At 50.3% G+C, this 22,121-nt stretch overlaps 1 protein-coding gene across 3 annotated transcripts in view; it reads right to left on the reverse strand.

Annotated features, from left to right (window-relative positions):
- RAI1 (retinoic acid induced 1) overlaps positions 1–22,121 on the reverse strand; it is a 208,427-nt gene that overhangs the window by 52,791 nt on the left and 133,515 nt on the right. The window contains exon 1 of one of the 3 annotated variants that reach the window (XM_081839495.1): positions 15,179–15,359. The exons of the other annotated variants lie outside the window; for them this stretch is intronic. The gene's annotated coding sequence lies outside the window, so the exon portion shown is untranslated. Of the gene's footprint in view, positions 1–15,178; positions 15,360–22,121 lie in introns of those variants that run through there. 3 annotated transcript variants of the gene reach the window in all.

Below are 22,121 nucleotides of genomic sequence, written 5' to 3' on the forward strand. Positions count from 1 at the left end.
ATACAGATGGGGAACTGTCCCACCAACCTCAGTCTGCCCTCCTCCATCTTCCACCTGCTGCCCTTCTTATTTACATTCAGTCCAAGGGCTGCCCCTGGCTATCGGGGAGAAGGAAGAGGAGGAAAGGGACAAAACTAAAATTCATTGGCTTTAGCTCCTACCTACTATTGATCTTCCAACCCACCAGTCCCAGTATGTGGGGAGACCATGGTCAGCAGCAAGTTGTGTGTGGCTGTGCATCTAGTCCCTGCCCGAACAAGCTGAGAAATTTATTTACAGTGGTGCCCCGCAAGTCGAACACCTCGCAAGACGGAAAACCCGCTAGACGAAAGGATTTTCCATTTCGCAAAACGAATTTCCCTATGCGCTTGCTTCGCAAGACAAGAATGTCTTGCGAGTTCCTGCGGGGTTTTTTCCCTCCCCCCTTTTTCTAAGCCGCTTATCAGCTGATCCGCTAAGCCGCTAAAAGCCACTAAGCCGCTAATAGCGCTAATCCGCTAAGCCGTTAATGGGCTTATGGGCTTGCTTTGCAAGACGAAAAAACCGCTAGACGAAGAGACTCGCGGAACGGATTAATTTCGTCTTGCGAGGCACCACTGTATTTTTTTAAATACCAATGGGACAAACTTTAGGCTCAGTCACAAACCACATAGGTAAACACACACAAATGCCCTTCTCTCTCTCTCTCTCTCTCTCTCTCTCTCTAAGTTTGAATTTGAGAAACGTCACACATTCAGAGAAGATTGTTTTCTGTTTGAAAGCCACGATAGCATTATATTTAGCATGAACCAAACAGAGTGATTGACAGTGAGGCTTCCCCACTCCCTGCCCCCAACCCACCACAATGCCTCACTATTTTCTGATTTTGCCTCCCCCGCCTCCAATGTGAAGCTTGTGTGCTCCGGAGCTCTGCTCTCCCAGTGGTGAAAATGAGCTCTGGATATTTCGCTTCCTGTTCCCACTGCTGCCGTGTCTTTTTCTCAGATCTACGACTCCCCGATGCCCACACACGGGTACTTATGGCTGCGTGTCCATCATTCACGCTTTGAGGATTTGTCGCAGGAAACACCGGCAAAAACATCAGGGTATCCACAGCAGACATGACTACAGCAGAAAGTGTGAAGCCACTAATCAAGCCCAGGCAGACGTAAGATTTAACGAGACGCCACAAGGAGCTCTTCCTCCTAGTTTCGCAATTTGCATGGTGGATGCACATTCTATCGGGTCGAATGCCATGTCAATCATTGATGTTACTCTCCAAGTCCCAAACCCACCCCATATTCACACAAGTAGGAGTATTCAGACAAGGTCTTTTTCTTAAAAAATAAGTAAATCAACACATTCATCCATTTTTGTAGGTCAATATTTGCATGCAAAAGGCTCCAGGTTCAATCTCCAGGGAGGGCTGGGAATGCCGACCAGTGTGGATTATACTGAAATAAATGGATCTATGGTCTGAATCAGTATAAGGCAGTTTATTGTTTTATACATTTATTTATTAAATTTCTATCCCACCCTTTCTCCCAAAGGAGCTCAGGGAAGCAAACAACACATCTTAACAACAATTCCAATACAGATGCAAAGAGCTCAACTTAAAAGGCTTGTTGAAACGAAGAAGGTCCTCAGAGAGGGCTTAAGAGAAGGTGCCTATCTAATATTCAAGGGGATGGGATTCCCAAGGACAGGTTCCACCACACTAAAGATCCGATTCCTACAACGTGCAGGACAGATCTCCTGATACAATGGCATCTGGAGGATGTTCTCACCTGAAGAGTGCACCGATATATAAAGCGTGAGACAATATTTCAGGTATCCTGGTCCCAAGCTGCAAAGGGCTTTATGCACCAAAACCAGCACCTTGAACTTGGTCTGGTAGCTGATTGGCAGCCATTAGCTACTATTTTTAGTAGCGGCATCTAAACACAAACATTTTAAAAAGAACAGTAGTCAAACTTCTCCAGGGATGGGACGCGAGGAGATTTCTTGGTGACATCAAAGGCACCAGCTAATTGGCACTTTGACGCACACACAAAAAACCTAGCAGGAACATTTCCCAAAAAATGCAAGTGGTGTTATAGGGACAAACCATTCAGCAATTTCTGCAGATAGCTTTTGATGTGTACCTGCAGAAGCCCCATCAAGAGGAAAAGAAATTATTCTCCTAAATGTGCAGAAATTGCTTTCAGATTTGCCCCAGCACTCTGCCTGGCTTCACTTCACCCTAAACTGGAGGGCTGGGTTATAAATCTGGAAAGAAATTAATGCACACACTCTTCTGTCATCAGAAATGTATAAAAGCAGCGCCACGCATCTGTCTGAACGTTGCTTGAGAGAAATGCATGTTCCGAGGAGTGGGGGGGGGGGGAGTTTGCTTTGTTTTGCGCTGTGCAAATTGGTTGGAAGGGTGTGCATGTTCATAGCAGAGATTTTTCAAAGCCACAAAGGGCTCGCCTCTTCCCTCATTCCTTTCTTAATCTCCTCTCTTTGTGGGTGCATTTTTCAAGTGGGGAAAAAAAAGAGACGAGAACAATACGCAACCCTGTAAAACATCTGTGGGCGACTTAACCCACACTGTATTTGTGAGATCGATCCAAGTTCCAGACGATTTAATCCATCGCAAAGCATTCTTCTCCAACACATCGCTCTGGGGGCTGGCCCCTACCCTGTTCCCGCCCCCACCCGCTCCAACACTCTGCAACCATTTCATCCAGAGGCGTTCCACCTCTTCTGTGAATGGAACAGCAGCTGCCAAAGACATACCCGTAGCTCAGACAAATGGAAAAGGGAGGCCAGGTGTGATTGCCAAAGCAGCAGCCTTTAAATCTTCTCCGGATAATGCAAGGCTTGGCTCTACACCGTGCTCAAAAAAATCACATGGAACTAAAGCTCTGCACGATGCAAAGCTGTATTCTCCACCCTATGTAAATTATGCAAATTGCACACATGTGAATGATTTCTCTTATTTTGCACAATTTATTCTGCTTTTGCTGGTCAGAGGGAAAAGCAATTTATTCTGCTTTTCTAATGATCTTGCTGAAGAATTGCTCCCGACGAGTGGAAAACTGAGCAGATCTTGGCAGCCCTGAGGGCTAGGCATTTGATCCTTACACACACACACACAAAATAAATAATAATAATAAAAATCCTGGCAATTGAGATGTTCAGGAAGCACAATCCTGAAACAGTGACCTTGGGCTGCTTTTTCTCCTCTCCATTCAGAGATTGCAGTAACAGGATGTTGGGCAATGTCATGGAGCTGAACTGCCCCCCCCCCCCAGGCAAAATCTCCCCTGAGAAACTCTGAGCAACTTTGCTTAGGCTCAGGCAAGAGGACAGGAGTCCAAGTGTCTAGGCTGTGGTCTGAATGCCATTTCCTCAGGAGTGCTCTATTGCAATGAGCTCACCTTGGGGTAGTGAGTGCCTGGAGGCGGTTGGAGGATGGATGGCAGCTAACAGATTGAGGCTGAACAAGACAAAAGTAATGTTTTTTGGGGGGGACAGGGGGTGGGCAGGTGTGGAGGACTCCCTGGTCCTGAATGGGGTATCTGCGCCCCTGAAGGACCAGGTACGCAGCCTGGGAGTCATTTGGGCCTCATTTGGGTCCATGGAGGTGCAGGTCAATTCTGTGTCTAGGGCAGCTGTCTACCAGCTCCATCTGGTACGCAGGCTGATACCCTACCTGCCTGTGGACTGTCTCGCCAGAGTGGTGCATGATTTGGTTATCTCCTGCTTGGACTACTGCACTGTGCTCTACGTGGGGCTACCTTTGAAGGTGACCCAGAAACTACAACTAATCCAGAATGCGGCAGCTAGGCTAGTGACTGGGAGTGGCCACCAAAACCATAAAACACCGATCCTGAAAGACCTACATTGGCTCCCAGTATGTTTCCGAGCACAATTCAAAGTGTTGGTGCTGACTTTTAAAGCCCTAAATGGCCTTGGCTCAGTATACCTGAAGGAGCGTCTCCACCCCCAACATCCAGCCCGGACACTGAGGTCCAGCGCCGAGGGTCTTCTGGCAGTTCTCTCATTGCGAGAAGCAAAGCTACAGGGAACCAGGCAGAGGGCCTTCTCGGTAGTGTCGCCCGCCCTGTGGAACGCCCTCCCGTCAGATGTCAAGGAAATAAACAACTATCTGACTTTTAGAAGACATCCGTGCTTAGGGAAGTTTTTTTATGTTTGGTGTTTTATTGTGTTTTTAATTCTGTTGGGAGCCGCCCAGAAGGGCTGGGGAGGCCCTGCCAGATGGGCAGGGTACAAATAATAAATTATTTTTAGTAGTAGTAGCAGTAGTAGTAGTGGTATCTGGAGAAAGAAGAACATCGGCAGCGGTCTTATACAGTGGTGCCTCGCAAGACGAAATTAATTCGTTCTGTGAGTTTTTTCGTCTTGCGAAGCACGGACTTTGGAAAAGCTTCAAAAATCACCAAAGTCTTCAAAAACCTCAAAAAAGGCTACCGCACCGTGTGCTATGAGTTGCTCCTCAAAGTGAATGAACGGTTTTAAGAAAAAGGAAACAAACTTGCAAGACGTTTTCGTCTTGCGAAGCAAGCCCATAGGGAAATCCGTCTTGCGAAGCAACTCAAAAAACGAAAAACCCTTTCGTTTTGCGAGTTTTTCGTCTTCCGAGGCATTCGTCTTGCGAGGTGACACTGTACGGAGTCAGACCACTGGTATATCTAGTTCAGCATTGCCAACATTGACTGCCAGAGGCTTTCCAGGGGATATTCCTGCCCCACCGGGAGACGCCGCGGATGTAATCGGGAACCATCTGAATGCAAAGTGTGACTGCGAGCTGCAGTCCTTCCTCATAGAGGAACTCTCATGGAGAGAATAAAATGAAAACAGTAGAGCATGAGACTCTTAACCTCAGGGTTGCAGGTTCAAGCCCCACGTTGGCCAAACGATTCCTGCACTGCAGGCGGTTGGACTCGATGACCCTCGAGGTCCCTTCCAACTCTGCAATTCTATGGTTCCACTTCTGCTCTCAAGCACATGGCGTGCTCCTTTTACAAGGGCCATCCTTAATTCCAGCCTAGCTCAGCGCAGCATCTTGGTGTCATCGTTTCAAAATATCTCAACTTTATAGGCAGGCCAAGTGGATGGAACAGAGCGAGGTCATCCAATCTTTTGTGGTCCAGGGTTACATTTGGAAATGTAAGAAATTCCAGTAGGCACCACAAAACACCCATTCAAAGATGAAAAATGGGCGACGTTCAGAACTCCCACTTCCAAAACAGGAAAAACAGCTATACAAACTAATAAAGCAGAGACAAAAAGGAAGGGTACACCCCCCAAAACAGCAATGCCCCCCAAGCAAAGGAAAAAGGAAAAAAGGAAAGGTAAAGGGACCCCTGACCATTAGGTCCAGTTGTGACCAACTCTGGGGTTGCGGTGCTCATCTCACTTTATTGGCCAGGGAGCCGGCGTACAGCTTCCGGGTCATGTGGCCAGCAAGACTTAAGCCGCCTCTGGTGAACCAGAGCAGCGCACGGAAACGCTGTTTACCTTCCCGCCGGAGCGGTACCTATTTATCTACTTGCACTTTGTCGTGCTTTCAAACTGCTAGGTTGGCAGGAGCAGGGACCGAGCAATGGGAGCTCACCCCGTCACGGGGATTCGAACCACTGACCTTCTGATTGGCAAGCCCTAGGCTCTGTGGTTTAACCCACAGTGCCACCCGCGTCCCTAGGAAAAAAGTACTCCACTTCAAAAAATAGGGAGGGGTATGCGCACACCGAGAGGGGGTCTAAGGGTGCTGTAGCACCCATAGTTGTTTGCAGCAGATTGGTAGAGGGTTGATTTGATTCCCAGTTCCAGAACCTCATGATATTTTGCGGCACCAGATTGTTCCACAACAGCCCTCCCTTTGCACCCCAAATTAGGCTGTTGAAAGAAAGAGGGAGGGAGGTGAGTGGCAGAAAGAGAGAGAGAGAGAGAAGGGAATGGCAGAAAGATGGAGAAACTGGGGTAGACCAGCTCACCTGCAGTTCTGGCTCCACCCATCATTTTTATGTGGCCCTCAACAGATTATCAAGGAGGGAATGTGGCCCTTGATGGAAAGAAGGGGCTCAACCCACGTCAATCCAAGGGTACTCTCCTATAAGCAGTCAAGCCCACAGCTCCATTGCTTAACAGAGGAATACAGTGGTGCCTCGCAAGACGAAAATAATCCGTTCCGCGAGTCTCTTCGTCTAGCGGTTTTTTCGTCTTGTAAAGCGCTTTAGCGGGTTAGCGCTATTAGCGGTTTAGCGGCTATTAAAGGCTTAGCGGCTAAAAGGCTATTAGCGGCTTAGCGGCTTAGAAAAAGGGGGGGGAAGCGAAAAAAATCGCAAGACTCGCAAGACGTTTTCGTCTTGCGAAGCAAGCCCATAGGGAAATTTGTCTTGCGAAGCGCATTGAAAAACAGAAAACCCTTTCGTCTAGCGGGTTTTTCGTCTTGCGGGGCACCACTGTACAGGGGCTTAGATCCCAAACCTGATCCCACAGTTATACACGCCTGACGGTCTGCTCTGCCTGGTTTATCCTCTTCCTCTCTGCAGCAGCCAGTTCCTTCGCTGGCTTAGCAGCCGAGAAGGTGGCTTGCTTAGAAGCGCAAAGATATACTGGTAAAATATAATTCTCCCACAATCTGTTGTCAGTGGTTCAGAAATAGAGCTCTGCAGCCGTGCGATATGTCAGGCTGCGCATGGTGCTGCTTCTTAGTGTCCAAGTGCTTGCATTTATACGCATGTGCGCAAAAGACGAGGGCTGTGTATGCGCCAAACATTTAAAGCACACACACATACCCTGCAGCATTCTGGGAATGGTAGTTCGTTAAGGGTTCAAGAAACTGTTGTTCTGTAAGAGGTAAATAGCAGTCCTCGGGATTCTTCAAGGGGAGGGGGAAATGTCCTATTCATGCAGGGGGGTCCCATTGGGCTGCAAGAGTACTTCAACATGAAACCTTTAGGCTACGCATTGGCTTGTCATGGGGGGTGGGGAGCGAGGCCAAAACCTGATGTCCCCACAGCCCTGAGCCACCTTCTCAAAATCTGCCCAGAGCGGCTGGGGAAACCCAGCCAGAGGGGCGGGGTACAAATAATAAAATTATTATTATTATTATTAATCCTATAAGCAAGGTGCTGGGCTTTGGGAAGGAGGTGCAGAACTCTGGCGGGGCCTTAGAGCCCTCATGTCTCCTTCCCAAAGCGAAGTATACCTGAAGGAGCGTCTCCACCCCCATTGTTCAGTCCGGACACTGAGGTCCAGCTCCGAGGGCCTTCTGGCGGATCCCTCCCTGCAAGGAGTGAGGCTACAGGGAACCAGGCAGAGGGCCTTCTCGGTGGTGGCACCTGCCCTGTGGAATGCCCTCCCACCAGATGTCAAGGAAATAAACAACTATCTGACTTTTAGAAGACACCTGAAGGCAGCCCTGCTTAGGGAAGTTTTTAATATTCTGTCGGGAGCCACCCGGAAACCCAGCCAGATGGGTGGGGTATGTATAAATAAATAAATAAATAAATAAATAAATAAATAAATAAATATTATTACTACTACTACTACTACTACTACTACTCACCCGGCTTTGGGAAGGCAGCGTGAGGGCCGGGGGGCATCAAATTTTGCCAAGGGCTATGAAAAAAGACTTTGAGGGTCACACGCAACCCTTGGACCACCCTGGAATGTATGGTGTTTGTGCAGTTATGGTGCATCCTGTTTTGCACACACGCATACGCATAGGATTTTAAATTCAATATCAGACGTCCCATAACAACATATCAACAGCCTACTGGATCAGGCCAGCGGCCCATCCAGTCCGGCGTCATGTTCTCACAGTGCCCAACCAGATGCCTGTGAGAAACGAGCCAGGAGGACCTGAGCACAAGAGCTCTCTTCCCTCCTATGGTCTCCAACAACTGGGAGCCATGCAGCCTCCATCCAACTGTGGAGGCAAAGCATAGCCTTCATGAACAGTAGCCATTGATAGCTCTTTCCGAGAATCTGTCTGAGCCTCTTTTATAGCCATCCAAGCTAGTGGCCATCACTGCCACTCCGAGGAACAAGTTTCAAAGTCTGACTATGCACTGCATAAAAAAGAACTTTTTCTTTTATCTGTTCAGAATCTTCCAATATGCAGCTTCACTGGATGCCCACAAATTCTAGGGTTATGCTAGAGAAAGAAAAGCTTTTCTCTATCTGCTTTCTCCATGCCATGCATGATTTTATAAATGTCTATCACAGGCTTCCTCCACCTCGGCCCTCCAGGTGTTTTTGGCCTACAACTCCCATGATCCCTAGCTAGCAGGACCAGTGGTCAGGGATGATGGGAATTGTAGTCTCAAAACATCTGGAGGGCCGAGGTTGAGGAAGCCTGGTCTATCATATTACCTCTTACTCACCGGAACGCAACAAACTTCCTTCATAGCAGAGTTGCTCCACCCCCTGGTTTTTGGTGGCCCTTTTTCAGAACCCTTTCCATCTCCACAACATCCTTTCTGAGGGGAGATGAGCAGAGCTGCGCAGAGAACTCTCCAAATGCAGTTGCACCAGTGGCATAACGTGGGTTGCCAGTGCCCGGGGCCATGCAGAGGAGGTAATAGGAGGGAGGGAAACGGATGGAGTATGCATGTGCATTCAACTGCCTAACAGTGTCTGCTTCACTCAAGAGATGGCAGCCACAGATTAAAAAAGAAGAGTCATTTTGTTGTTCAGAGAGGTCACTTCCTGGTTCTCATGGAGAAGCCGTTTTCCACGAAGCCCAGCAATGGAAGCACACAGTTAAATTAAGGCAGCACCAGGTACTGAAATTTTGCACCCCTAACAATTTTGCACCTAGGGCAACTGCCCTTGTGGGCCCACCCTGCTACGCAACTGGGCCACACCAAAGATTTGTACAATGGCAGTATGATATTGCCAGTTTTATTTAAATGCCTTTCCTAATGAACCTTAGCATGGGAATCGCCTTTTTTCACAGCCATCAAGCACTGGGGCAACATCTTCACTGAGCTCTCCACTATGACCCCAAGGTCCATCACCTCCAGTTCAGACCAGTTCCCCAACTCCTCCCAGTACTTAGAGACGATTGCAGTTAAGTGGTATATAAATTGTCAGAATAGAATAAATGCAGCGCCCTACAATTGTTGCCGGAATAAAAACCCCGTAATCACTGACCACTGGACATGCTGGCTGGGGTTGATGGAGTCCAGCAATATCGGGAGGCCGTCAAGTTTGGGGAGATTGTTCTAGTGCACTGGACTTCAGTTGGTGGGTCGGGGCCTTGTCCAAGGCGGGTTGCAACAGGAGCACTAGTAAAGGTTAAGAGACCCCTGACCATTAGGTCGAGTCGTGACCGACTCTGGGGTTGCGGCGCTCTTCTCGCTTTACTGGCCGAGGGAGCCGGCGTACAGCTTCCGGGTCATGTGGCCAGCATGATTAAGCCGCATCTGGTGAACCAGAGCAGCACACGGAAATGCCGTTTACCTTCCTGCCATAGCAGTACCTATTGATCTACTTGCACTTTGAGGTGCTTTCGAACTTCTAGGTTGGCAGGAGCAGGGACCGAGCAACTGGAGCTCACCCCGTCGCGGGGATTCGAACCGCCAACCTTCTGATCAGCAAGTCCTAGGCTCTGTGGTTTAACCCACAGTGACACCAATGTCCCTCCAAACAGGAGCACTAACACCATGCAAACATATGGTAAAAGCAGTGGGTTCCCCCCCCCCCAAGAAAAACAGGCACCCAAGAAAAACAGGCACCAGAACTCACCATGAAGTTGTAACATTAAGTCGCTGGACAACTTGGGGCAGCCCTGAAGAGTTGCTGGTTTGACAACAGCCGCTTTCACTGCCCGCAGAGGTGCTAAAAATTACAGCAAGCTGTCTCCATAGCTGTTTGTTTTTTGGGGAGGTCGTCCATGGTTCTGGTGCAGGTCAACTAAATGCACCCTCCCTCCCTCATTCTTTTAGATTCAGGCGGCTGGCTAGGGCAGCTCAAAAGGGCCCTCATGCAAATACGTGTGTGTATAACAGTAGAGGCCTGGCTGGAAAGCGTAAAATCTGCCACCATTACATGGGAGATGGATTGAAGAAAAGGAAATATGAATTGGCCCCGCCCCGTAGCTGACCAATCATGGCTAGGAGCTAGGTAGAGTCATAGATTTTAAAAACGTGTAGACTTGCACATGCTGGCCAGCTTCCGTTTAGACTTGAAATGTTTGTTTGGGGCTTGTCAGAAGTACGTAAAGGCAGGAACAGATGGAGGGGGGAGCGCCGGCCCACAATGGCGCCCACCTCAGAGTGTGAAAAAAAGCACTGGGTAAAAGTTATGCGTCCCCAAATGCGTGTTCAGGATAAAAGTGGGTCGTAGGACTGAAAAGTTCGAAGATGCCTATTCCAATGGATCTATGGAGGAAGCCGGACCCTGAAGGATCCAAGCGCTAGCACAATTTTAGCAAGCATTGCCCAAAGGGACAAACTGCAATTTGCCAGGAACCAGGACCCAAAAACCAGATATGAACAGCTGGGGTGTATGACTGACTGCCCGCTGCTCCTAGTGTGTTTTGCTCGGTCTTTGCATTCCAGAGACTCCCCTCCTTCATAATCTCTTGCAAAAATCCTCTTCTTGCCTTTGCAGGCTTGTTGCCAGCTCCTCCTCTCCCCGCCCCGATTCTCCTTGCCCGCTTCGAGGTTGAGCTCTGGCGACGGACGGCCTACAGACAGGCCTGTGTGCCAGAGATGTATCCATCTGTACCGCTGCCAGGAGAGCCCTCGTCTCCCCGAGAGGAGCAGACAGCCCAGTAATGAAGCGTAATGCTCCGGCGCTCCCTGGAACAATGCTGCCCCAAACCAGCTGAGCCTCCGCTGCTTCCCACAGCCCCCTTTGCCTCCCCTCTTAGGAGATGGGGAGAGGCGAAATTAACGCACACCCATGCATTTTGAGAAGCGGGTTTAGCCTCTGCCACGCAGGCCCTCGCCCTGCTGTCGGGAAAGTCACGCACGTTCGCCCACCAGGGAGGAAACAGAAAATGAAAACTCAAAACGCTAAATCCATACTGCCGTAGAGATGCGTTTCACGCGATGCAGTGACCGCGGGGGGACCCTCGGTCCAAAGTGACTCAAGAGATCTCCTGCGTGGAAATGGGGGAAACCAGAAGCAGCGGGGCCAGGAAAAAGAGAGGAAGGAGAGGACAAGCAGAGGCCTAGCCAATGGCGGAAGCCACCGTTGAAGCGCATCTCCCTTCAGGAGCCCTTGGTGTGAGGGACGTGTCGCCATGCGCTCTGCGGGCCCATCCATCTCCTTCAGCTCGTCATGGGGCGCGGTGGCACGCCAGCTCCGAGGGAACGCTTGTCGGGATCCGCGGGGAGCGCTGCCCGCACCTCTTTCACGCTAACAGGCCCAGTGGGGGAGCCACTTATTCTGCTGCGGCGCTCCAGTTCCAGCCTCCCCTTGCGAAACAGACAGATTAACTCCATGAGGGAGCCATGGATGACGGCCCAGCCCATGGGGATGGAGGTGGCTGTAGTTGCTGCTCCCTGCCATCATCCCCGCCCTGCAAAGGGCAGCCCCCTCCCTTCGGAAGTTGGATTAATTGGAAGCGGGTTGCGAGGGAGAGAACCGTTTTCATGGGCGACTGGGTGGGAGTTTAGGGATTCGGGAGAATTGCTGCTGCTAAGTTTTGCAGCTGATGTCTGATCATATTGGCTATATGTTTAAAGAACTATGATACCACTTAAAGCAGTCACAGCTTTCTCCAAAGGATTATGGGAGCAGCAGTTTCTCAAGGGTGCAGAGAGTTGTTAGCGGGGCTGGTCCAGCCATTTGGTGGGGCAAAGCCACCGCCTCAGCCTGTGGAAGCTGGTGAAGCGCCGGAATCGCATGAGAAATGGGTGCCGATATTGGCGCCACGTCCCTGCCAGAGGCAGCAGCAGGCAGCCATAGCAGGACAAGGCAACACTTCCTATTTTACCTCAAGCGGTGAAATGGGACGTGCCACACCCATTTGTTTGGAAGACCCCTATTCCCCTCCCAGAGCTACAATTCCCACAGTGCTTTAACAGTCAGCCCCTCTTCCTAGGGAACTCTGGGAACTATAGCTCTGGGAGGGGAATAAGGGGATCTTCCTAACAACTCTCAGCACCCTTCGCGAACTATAACTCCCAGGATTCTTTGGAGGAAGCCATGAGTGTTCAAGGGGGGCCACGCAGGGTTTTAAAGGTGTGGTGCAAACACGGCCTGAACAAGGACAGTTATACCCCTCACTTGGCATGCATTCTTATTCAAGATGAGGCAGGGGAACCTGAGGCTTAAAGAGCAGTGCCTAGGCAGGGCACCAAATGTGACTGTACCCAAAGAGAAATTGGAACAGAAGACCTGATGGCTCACTGCTCACACTCCTAACAACTTTGTTTCGTGGCTGAGTGGGGAGCTTAACCCTGGTCTCCCAGGTCCTTGTCCAACTCTCTAACCACTACACCACATTGTCTCTCCATGCAGTCTCAACCTTGCCAGCCCTGCCCAGGTAAACTGCAGAGATGCGGGTGGCGAGAGGTATGCTGCCAGATCACTGACCACTACTGCAGCTACCCTGTAAGCAAAGTAAAAATATATTACCAAATCAGACCATTGGTCCATCCACCTCAGTACTGTCTACACTGACTGGCAGCAGCTCTCCAGGGTTTCAGGCAGGGGGAAATGCCCACCCCTGCCCGGATATGCCATTGGGGATGGAACCAGGGACCTTCTCCATGCAAACCAGGTGCTCTAGCACAGAGCGAATGCTCTTCACCAGAGAGTGGGTGGGATGGGGCAGGAGATCTGAGAGCCTGTGCAAAAACAAACAGGGGCTCAGCCTCCCCGAGCCGTGCCCTAGCAACACCCTGGCTCAAAGTCCTGGGCAAATTAAAGCTTTTCTACTAGTGATGAAAATATCACAAAGATGGTGCCAGGCAAACTTTGCAGGGGACACAGGTGGCACTGTGGGCTAAACCACAGAGCCTAGGACTTGCCTATCAGAAGGTCGCGGTTCGAATCCCCGCGACGGGGTGAGCTCCCGTCGCTCGGTCCCAGCTCCTGCCAACCTAGCAGTTTGAAAGCACGTCAAAGTGCAAGTAGATTAATAGGTACCGCTCCGGCGGGAAGGTAAACAGCGTTTCCGTGTGCTGCTCTGGTTCGCCAGAAGCCGCTTAGTCATGCTGGCCACATGACCCGGAAGCTGTACGCTGGCTCCCTCGGCCAATAAAGCGAGATGAGCACCGCAACCCCAGAGTTGGCCACAACAGGACCTAAAAGGTAAAGGGGTCCCTTTACCTTAAACCTTGCAGAGGGAGGGGATTTCAGACCAGGAGTGTCACAATTGAATAGGCCCTGCACCTGGCCGCGGCCACCCCATCCCTTGGCTCAGGCAGTGGGGGAACGATGAGAATCCTTTTCATATTTTGAGTTGTGCCATGTTTCCTATTGCTGGTACGAATCATAATAAGCTGCCTTAGACCCAGTCACGTTTAGCTCGGCTGTGCTTTCCCCTCAACGCTGGGACGTCTCCTCCCAGCCCAGCTGGATCCTCCTAACTGCAGATGCTTAGGAAGTGGGGAAGGCTGGACGCAGGTCATTTCCCACTCAAATCATGGGCCTCAAGCCCCTGCCCCACGGCTTCTCCTCAGCCACTTCCTGTCTGCTATGTACATAGGACTCCTTCCCCCCACCCCCTCGCTTTTGTCCTAAAGAGAAAGTCAAAAAGAGGAGAGGCACGAGACGAGACCGGGTGATAATTTTGGAACAGGGGAACTTCCAAAAAGGACGATAAAGGAGTTAATCTGCTAGTAATAGATAAGGAGCTTAAAGACGCCGGTATTTCATTTTCCCTGGCCAAGTCTGAGATCCAGTTGTGCCTTTAAACGCCGGGCTGGAATGTACTTAGATATGACCAAAGTACACGTCTCCCCGGGGGTTTTACTCGGCTGCCAATTAGATTGGCTTCCCAAACTCATCCTCTTGCAAGCTTCTTCAGAGGAGGAAAAATTGCTGCCGATCCCTAGAGGAGTGGAAGGAAAGGATGCTGGGGCTGGCGGGGGGGGGGGGGAGAAGATAAAGAGGAGCAGGCGGGCAAGGCTCTCCAACGCACACAATAAGCTATGCTGCCGTTTCTCTTATGAAGGGATAAATCAAGGCCGCTTGGAGATGTGTTTTGAGTGGAGGCCGTGGTGGCCGTGGGCACAGCGTGCGAGGAAGGGAGACTCCAGAACACCCCCCACCCCACCCCACCCCACTGCTTCCAGCATGGCTTTCTCATTCTGCCAATCGAACGCAAGAGCGCAGTGATGGGATTTGAGCTGAACTCCTCTGACCTCCCGACCTTGACAGGTCGTGGTCATGGCATGTGTCAAATGCCAGATGCTGTCGCAAATGGGGGTGTGTGTGTGTGAGTTGTGTGGGGAGGGGTGCCTGGTGCCCAGCAGGCTTTTACAAGAGATAAGCCGTGGCCACGATGGGGGAAGAAATCGAATCCCCCCTCCCCTCTCGGAGTAATGGGAGCTTAGCAGGAAGTCGATGCCAGGAGACTTGCAGATTTTCTGCACGATTGCCAGCCAGCAAATTCATGTTCCGGAAAAGCTGGTAAACTCCAGGTTCTGCCACAAATAATCTATCAGTCTTTATGTCAGCCTGGTTTGCATAAAACGCTACGTCGTGTTTTTTTGGCCCAGCCTAAGAAGCGGGTTGTGGTTTGTTTTCTGGCAACAAACCATGCTGCAAAGCCATGGTTAGTTGCTATCTTGTTTTAACTGAAGCATGATGTCCAAGCCTTGCCTAACCATGGTTTCTGTGGACAATCCACCCCAGAGAGTCGCCAAGATGCAACAGGCATGAGGCAAGGAAACAAACCACATTGGTGTGCCTATGCCACTGCTACCCCTCCACCTGACCGATCAAGCAAGGGCCTCTAATGGCCACATCTGAAAGAGGGCTTCACCACACAACAGAAAAACAGCATGAAACCAGCCAGTGCTCCTGAATTCTTGTTCCAGGGATAGAACATGGACCAGAAAATGTGCCTGCAGGGCATATTTCTTTTCACTATGCTACAGGGTTTGGAGGATTGAAAGCACACACCACAGACTGGCCAGCTCACTTGGAAATCCTGGTTCAGCCTTCAGAGTGCTCAATTGTACCAGAATAAGCTATCTGGGCTACTTTGGCTTACCCTCCGCCAAGTTCCTGAGACTGTTCCCCCACTCCACAAACTGGTACCCAGGTGTTGCTCTCGCCGGGCTTTGCCTAAGTCTCCATCATCCAGGGACCGTGAGGGTAAGATGGCAATCTGTTGGGAATGTCACACATGCAGGTGTGGGGGTGTCTTGGAAACAGTTGCTATACAAAACATTCCAAGGTAGGTCTGACTGTCACGCTTAATGACAGGTGAAGGTTTTGGGATTTCTGATGCTTTTACATTTTAAGTAAATGTAAATTACAAATTTTGATTTGTAGCCTTTCAAAAGGAGACGAAGACGAGGAGAAGGAAGAGGAGAAGAGAAAGAAGAGGAGAGAATCTAAAAGCATGGAGGGGGCAAAGAAGGAGAACCAGCATTGTAGCTGAGAGTATGGCCACATTCACACCATGTATTTAAAGCACTGAGGCCTCTTTAAACCATCCTGGCGTCCCACAAAGAATTCTGGGAGATGTAGGTTCTTAATGGTGCTGAGGGTTGTTAGGAGACCCCCATCCCCCTGAAAGCTACAATTCCCAGAGTGGTTTAACAATCAATTCCTCTTCCCAGGGAACTCTGGGAATTGCAGCCCTGGGAGGAAAATGGGGGACCCCTTAACCACTCTCAGCACCTGTAACGAAGCTCCCAGAATGCTTTGGCGGAGGCCATGACTGCTTAAAGTGGTGTCACAGCACTTCAAATGGAAGGTGTGAATGTGGCAGAGGTGGAGGGGCCCTTAGGATCACAATGGTCGGCACCCAAGACTCCAAACTGGCTTTGACAGCCTTTCCAACTGAGGACTCCTTCAGAGCGAGGACTGTCCTCAATGAAGTAGTGTGTATGGCCACCCAAGCAAAATGCCCCACGAGGCTTTTAAGGTGCTGGGTTGGTGCTCTCAAAAAGCCATGTTCCTTTTCAGGCTGACCTTCGGGCAGCGGGAATCCATCCCTGAAGTCAGCTATGGAGGAGGGAACTCATCCCTTTCTGTGCCTGCTACTGTTTTTCCATGCAAGACCCTCCTTGCTCACCCACAGCAATGAATAAATCCTGAATCTGGACCTTGTGCTTTCAAGATCCATTCCTGCAAAATCAACAAGGAAGATAAGTACTGTACTAAAGTCTTTTGTAAGCTGCTCCAAAGAGCTTATTTGGCTAAAAGGGCAGACTATAAACACCTTAAATATATAAAATGAAGACGAGAAAAGGTTAAAAGGTAAAGGGACTCCTGACCATTAGGTCCAGTCATGGCCGACTCTGGGGTTGTGGTGCTCATCTCGCTTTATTGGCCAAGGGAGCCGGCGTACAGCTTCCGGGTCATGCGGCCAGCATGACTAAGCCACTTCTGGCGAACCAGAGCAGCGCACGGAAACGCCGTTTACCTTCCCGCCAGAGTGGTGCCTATTTATCTACTTGCACTTTGAGGTGCTTTCAAACTGCTAGGTTGGCAGGAGCAGGGACCGAGCAACGGGAGCTCACCCCGTTGCAGGGATTCGAACCGCCGACCTTCTGATCAGCAAGTCCTAGGCTCTGTGGTTTAGACCACAGCGCCACCCAGGTCCCTTGAGAGAAGGTTAGTCGCTGTTAAAATAAAGCAGCTGGGAAGTCTTGCGAGACCTCCATGGAGGAAGGAGAGAACAACTCCAGAGAATGAGTGACCTGCACTCTCCTCCCGGGCTCCTAAGGACATTTCCACCCCCCCATTCCTCTTTCTAACTGCCAAAATTTGAAATCCCCCAGATGCACCGGACTGAACGAACAAACCTCGTGATGTCTCAATTAGGGAAAATATCCTGAGCTGTGCCTGATCTGCATATGCACAAGCCGTGGTGGGTGGCGTGCGTGCAGGGGGGCTTCTACGGGAATCTTTGCCCACAAGTGATAAATGTTCCTCTTGCATTAATGAATATTCTGCAAAAAAAAAAAAAAAAGAGATCCATTGCTAATGGCCTTCGGTACGGCTGGGGACGGGATGTCGCAAACCAACTTGATTATTTGGCTGCTCCTGGCCGTCATCTCCAATTCAATTAACGCTCGCGCAACGCCCTCCCTTAACATCCCCTCGTTTCCATTTGTCATCCCTTTTTTTGTGTGTGCGCGCAGTTTTAGACTCTTTCGGCGTTTTCAGACTGCCTTATCCTAGCCCCCTCCCCACTCCTCTGTTCCCCAAGATGCAGCCTAATGGAATAACAGCAGCTAGCACCCCCTTTTGCACTGCCAAGAACATTAATCCTCTCTCTCCCCCCCCCCACCTCTGGTGCCATCAAAGCAGGGGGCTCCCTTCCTGCCAGATTTTGAAGGAACAAACAGGGTTATTTATACGATGAGTTGTATTATCTGGCAACCCTCGCAACCACCCAGGGAAGAAAGATCAGCCCCACTGCCCTCAAGCTGCAACTCGGATGCCTTTAAAAGAGGATTAAATGAATTCATGGAGGAGAGCACTATTGGTGGCTACTAGCCATGGTGGCTTGGAGGCATCAATGCTTCTGAATACCAGTTGCTGGAAACCACAGGAGGGAAGACTTCCTCTTGTGTTCGAATCCTGCTTGCAGGTTTCCCCTTGGGACATCTGGTTGGCCACTGTGAGAATGCTGGACTGGATGGGCCATTGGCCTGATCCAGCAGCCTCTTCTTATATTCTATAGGAAGAACGAGGCACCACCCTCAGAAGTTCAGAGGATGCCAGAGGAAGCCCAGAAGCCCAGAACATGGCCTTCTCTGGAGTGGCCCCTAAGTTGTTTAACTCCCTCCCCTCAGAGGTGTGTCTGGCACCTTTACTATACAGATTTTGGTGAATTCGGAAGGTGCACCCCTTCACCTTGGTTTGGGACATTTAGATGCATAAGGACCCAAGTCTACACACAAGCAGTCAGCTAGCTCCTTTTTGCTGAGTCACTCATTAAGTACAATACATATGGCCTTTGCGATGCCTTCCCTTGCTCCTGTTAATAACAACAACAATAATAATTTATTTATACCCCGCCCATCTGGCTGGGTTTCCTCAGCCACTCTGGGCGGCTTCCAACAAAATATTAAAATACAGTGGTCTGTTAAACATTAAAAGCTTCCCTAAACACGGCTGCCTTCAGATGTCTTCTAAAGTCTGGTAATTGTTCTTCTCTTTGACATCTGGTGGGAGGATGTTCCACAGGACGGGTGCCACTAGCGAGAAGGCCCTCTGTCTGGTTCCCTGTAACTTGGCTTCTCGCAGGGAGGGAACCGCCAGAACGCGCTCGGCACTGGACCTCAGTGTCCGGCCAGAACAATGGGGGTGGAGACGCTCCCTCATTTTCAAAAAGCAGGTGTCCTCCCCATAGAGCGATGCTCACAGTGGTTGTCTCACAGCATAGGAGCCAAGGTTCCTTCAGCCCCCAAATAAAATATTTGAGGGGGCTCATCTGCCCCAAGTTGACAGACATTGCCATTCAAATGGTGTTTGTGCACCACATCATGTGATAAATTATGTGGGGCGGAGCTTACCTGCTTCCCCACCCCCATATTTTATTCAAGTTGGCGCCCCTGTCTCACAGAGTGCTCACAGCAGCAGCCTCACCACCAGGGCACCTGAATGGGTGCCAACTAGAATAAAGTAATTTTTTGGGGGGGTGTAGATGCCAAGATGCAGAACACCATTAGAATGGCAATGCCCATCAGCTTTGTGGGAGCCTGGCTCCCTCAAAAAAAAATGGGGGGGGGGAGGAAAAGAGACCTCAGCCCCTAGGAGTCAGCTCCTGTGCACCCATTGCAGTTGGTGGAGAAGAAAGCAGGGAGGTTGAACAGTAGGTGGTGCCAGAGCCGGTGGCAGGTGGCGCCGACACATTATGTTTCTGCCCCCATCCTCCTCCCTGGGGAGTTCTACAAAGGCAACCCAGAGATTAAGGAAGAGGAGGAGGAAGCTGGAATGCAAGGCCACCCACTGGCCCATAAGAAGGTGGGGGCTGGCTGAGGTTGGTGGGGCAGGGCCCCATTCGCCCTAATGCACCAGCCTCCACTGACTGCGGCCGCTGTCACTCTTGCAGCTGTTATTGTAGAACTGTGGAGCTGGGAGGGATCCCAAAGGCCATCGAGTCCAACCCCCCCATGCATCCCCTCCCACCACTTTTCAAATAAATTGGTGGAGGATCCTAAGAGAGGAGGTAGGAGGAGGCACAGGAAGCCCATGCAAACTGGTTCAAAGGAATTAAAATGCCTCATTTATTTATCCCCGAGAGGAGACTGCAAGAACATAAGAAGAGTGTGCCGGATCAGGCCGAGGGCCCATCTGGTCCAGCATCCTCTTCTCCCAGTGGCCAAACAGATGTCTCTTTGGAAAAGGATCTAGGAGTCTTGGTTGACCACAAACTTGACATGAGCCAACAGTGTGACGCGGCAGCTAAAAAAGCCAATGCAATTCTGGGCTGCATCAATAGGAGTATAGCATCTAGATCAAGGGAAGTAATAGTGCTCTGCTCTGGTCAGACCTCACCTGGAGTACTGTGTCCAGTTCTGGGCACCACAGTTCAAGAAGGACACGGACAAACTGGAACATGTCCAGAGGAAAGCAACCAAAATGGTCAAAGGCCTGGAAACGATGCCTTATGAAGAACTGCTAAGGGAGCTGGGCATGTTTAGCCTGGAGAAGAGGAGGCTAAGGGGTGATATGATAGCCATGTTCAAATATATAAAAGGATGTCACATAGAGGAGGGAGAAAGGTTGTTTTCTGCTGCTCCAGAGAAGCGGACACGGAGCAATGGTTCCAAACTACAAGAAAGAAGATTCCACCTAAACATTAGGAAGAACTTCCTGACAGTAAGAGCTGTTCGACAGTGGAATTTGCTGCCAAGGAGTGTGGTGGAGTCTCCTTCTTTGGAGGTCTTTAAGCAGAGGCTTGACAACCATATGTCAGGAGTGCTCTGATGGTGTTTCCTGCTTGGCAGGGGGTTGGACTCGATGGCCCTTGGGGTCTCTTCCAACTCTATGATTCTATGATTCTAAGCTCACAAACAGGATCTGAGCACAAGAGCCCTCTCTCCATCTGTGGCTTCCAGCAGGCCAGAACGTCCCACCCCAAGCAATCTTCCAACCAATCACCCCTACCTCAAAGCCCCCAAACGCCAAATTAAATATAAAAAGGGAGGGACAAGGAGACTTGGCAGGAGCCGAGGAAAAGGTCTGATGGCATCATCGTGCCCACGGGCGCTGTGTTGGTGACCCCCCCTTGTATTACGAGTCGGTTGCTGCATACATAGTAAAGGTAAAGGGACCCCTGACCATTAGGTCCAGTCATGGCCGACTCTGGGGTTGCGGCGCTCATCTCGCTTTGTTGGCCGAGGGAGCCGGCGTACAGCTTCCAGGTCATGTGGCCAGAATGACTAAGCCGCTTCTGGCAAACCAGAGCAGCGCACGGAAACGCCGTTTACCTTCCCGCCGGAGCGGTACCTATTTATCTACTTGCACTTTGGCGTGCTTTCAAACTGCTAGGTTGGCAGGAGCAGGGGCCGAGGAACGGGAGCTCACCCCATTGCGGGGATTCGGACCGCCAACTTTCTGATCGGCAAGTCCTAGGCTCTGTGGTTTAACCCACAGCGCCACCCACGTACATACTGGGCCCTTAAAGCAGAATTGAAGCACCAAATAATTTTGGTAACTGCAGTGGACCCTTCCTGGACCTACAATTCCCAGCACCCTTAAGAAACTAGAGCTCCCAGGGTTTTTGCAGACCAGGGCAGGGGATGTGCTTAAATGATCTGGTGCACACGTAACCCTGGAGATCGAGCCTGCTATGCAGTTCAGCCCACTCACACAAATGCGGTAATGTCCGAAAAGGGCCGCTGTGTCACTGAGCAACCCAAGCCGTCATTGTGCAAATGCACCTTGCAATTAATATCCCTGCCACAGCGTGACTGGACTGTTGCTGGTGCGATGCCTTGGGAGTGGAAGAGGGTTGCGTTCCATGTGGGGAATCCCTTTCCGGCCTCCTTTGTTTCCTTCATGGCTCCCAGGCAGCTTTAGCAGGAGCAGAGCCGCCTCTCCGCCAATTAATCAGAGGGTTTTGGTGCGTGTGGCAGGGCTAATGGCACACCAGGTGCCAGCCTGCAGAGCGGGCTGAGCTTAGCGGGGAAATGGAGGCGAATGCTAACCATGGACGGCGCAAAGGCAAATGCTGCTGTTTTTCAGGAAATGCTCAATGCAAAGACTTCCTGGCAATGCTCCCGTGCCCCTGGAAACCGTACGGTGCAATGGATGGTGCCTGGTTAGGGATGGGTTTCAGTTTCCATCTAAAGGCCGACCTTCCTAAATCACACTCTGCAAAGCTATTCACAAAGCAGAACACAGCCGTCCTCTGAAATTGCCACGCCTCTGAATTTTGCACTATAGTTCTTCAGCCAGTAATAAAAATAATAGTAATTTTATTATTTATACCCCGCCCATCTGGCTGGGATTCCCCTGTCACTCTGGGAGGCTTCTAGCAAAACATAATAAAATGTCAAACGTTAAAAACCTCCCAATACAGGTCTGCCTTCAGATGTCTTCTAAAAGTTGTGTAGTTCATTATGTTCTTGACATCTGAAGGGAGGGTGTTCCACAGGGCGGGTGCCACTGCCACTGGTTCCCTGTAACCTCACTTCTCGCAGTGAGGGAACTGCCATAAGACCCTCGGTGGTCAAGTAGGAAGCACAGAAATGAGTGTACTATAGCAACTTTTTGCATTAAAGTGCATATGCTGCTGAGAATAGCATGCAAAAAACATTTTATATTAAGAAGTTGTTTTGCAAAATTGCACAGGTGATAGGCAAAATTGCACACGGAAATGTGTATTTTAAGTGAAATTTGCACAAAAAATACTGATGAATTTTCATGAGGACTTGGAGCCCAATTCTGAACTTCTTACTTTGTTACTCAACTCCTGAATCATGACTCCTGAGCTTTGCATCTGCTGCTGAGCCTGTGAGATCTCT

Source organism: Podarcis erhardii (assembly GCF_964252035.2).
Source record: "Podarcis erhardii genome assembly, chromosome: 14".
In the NCBI taxonomy this organism is placed as follows: domain Eukaryota; kingdom Metazoa; phylum Chordata; class Lepidosauria; order Squamata; family Lacertidae; genus Podarcis; species Podarcis erhardii.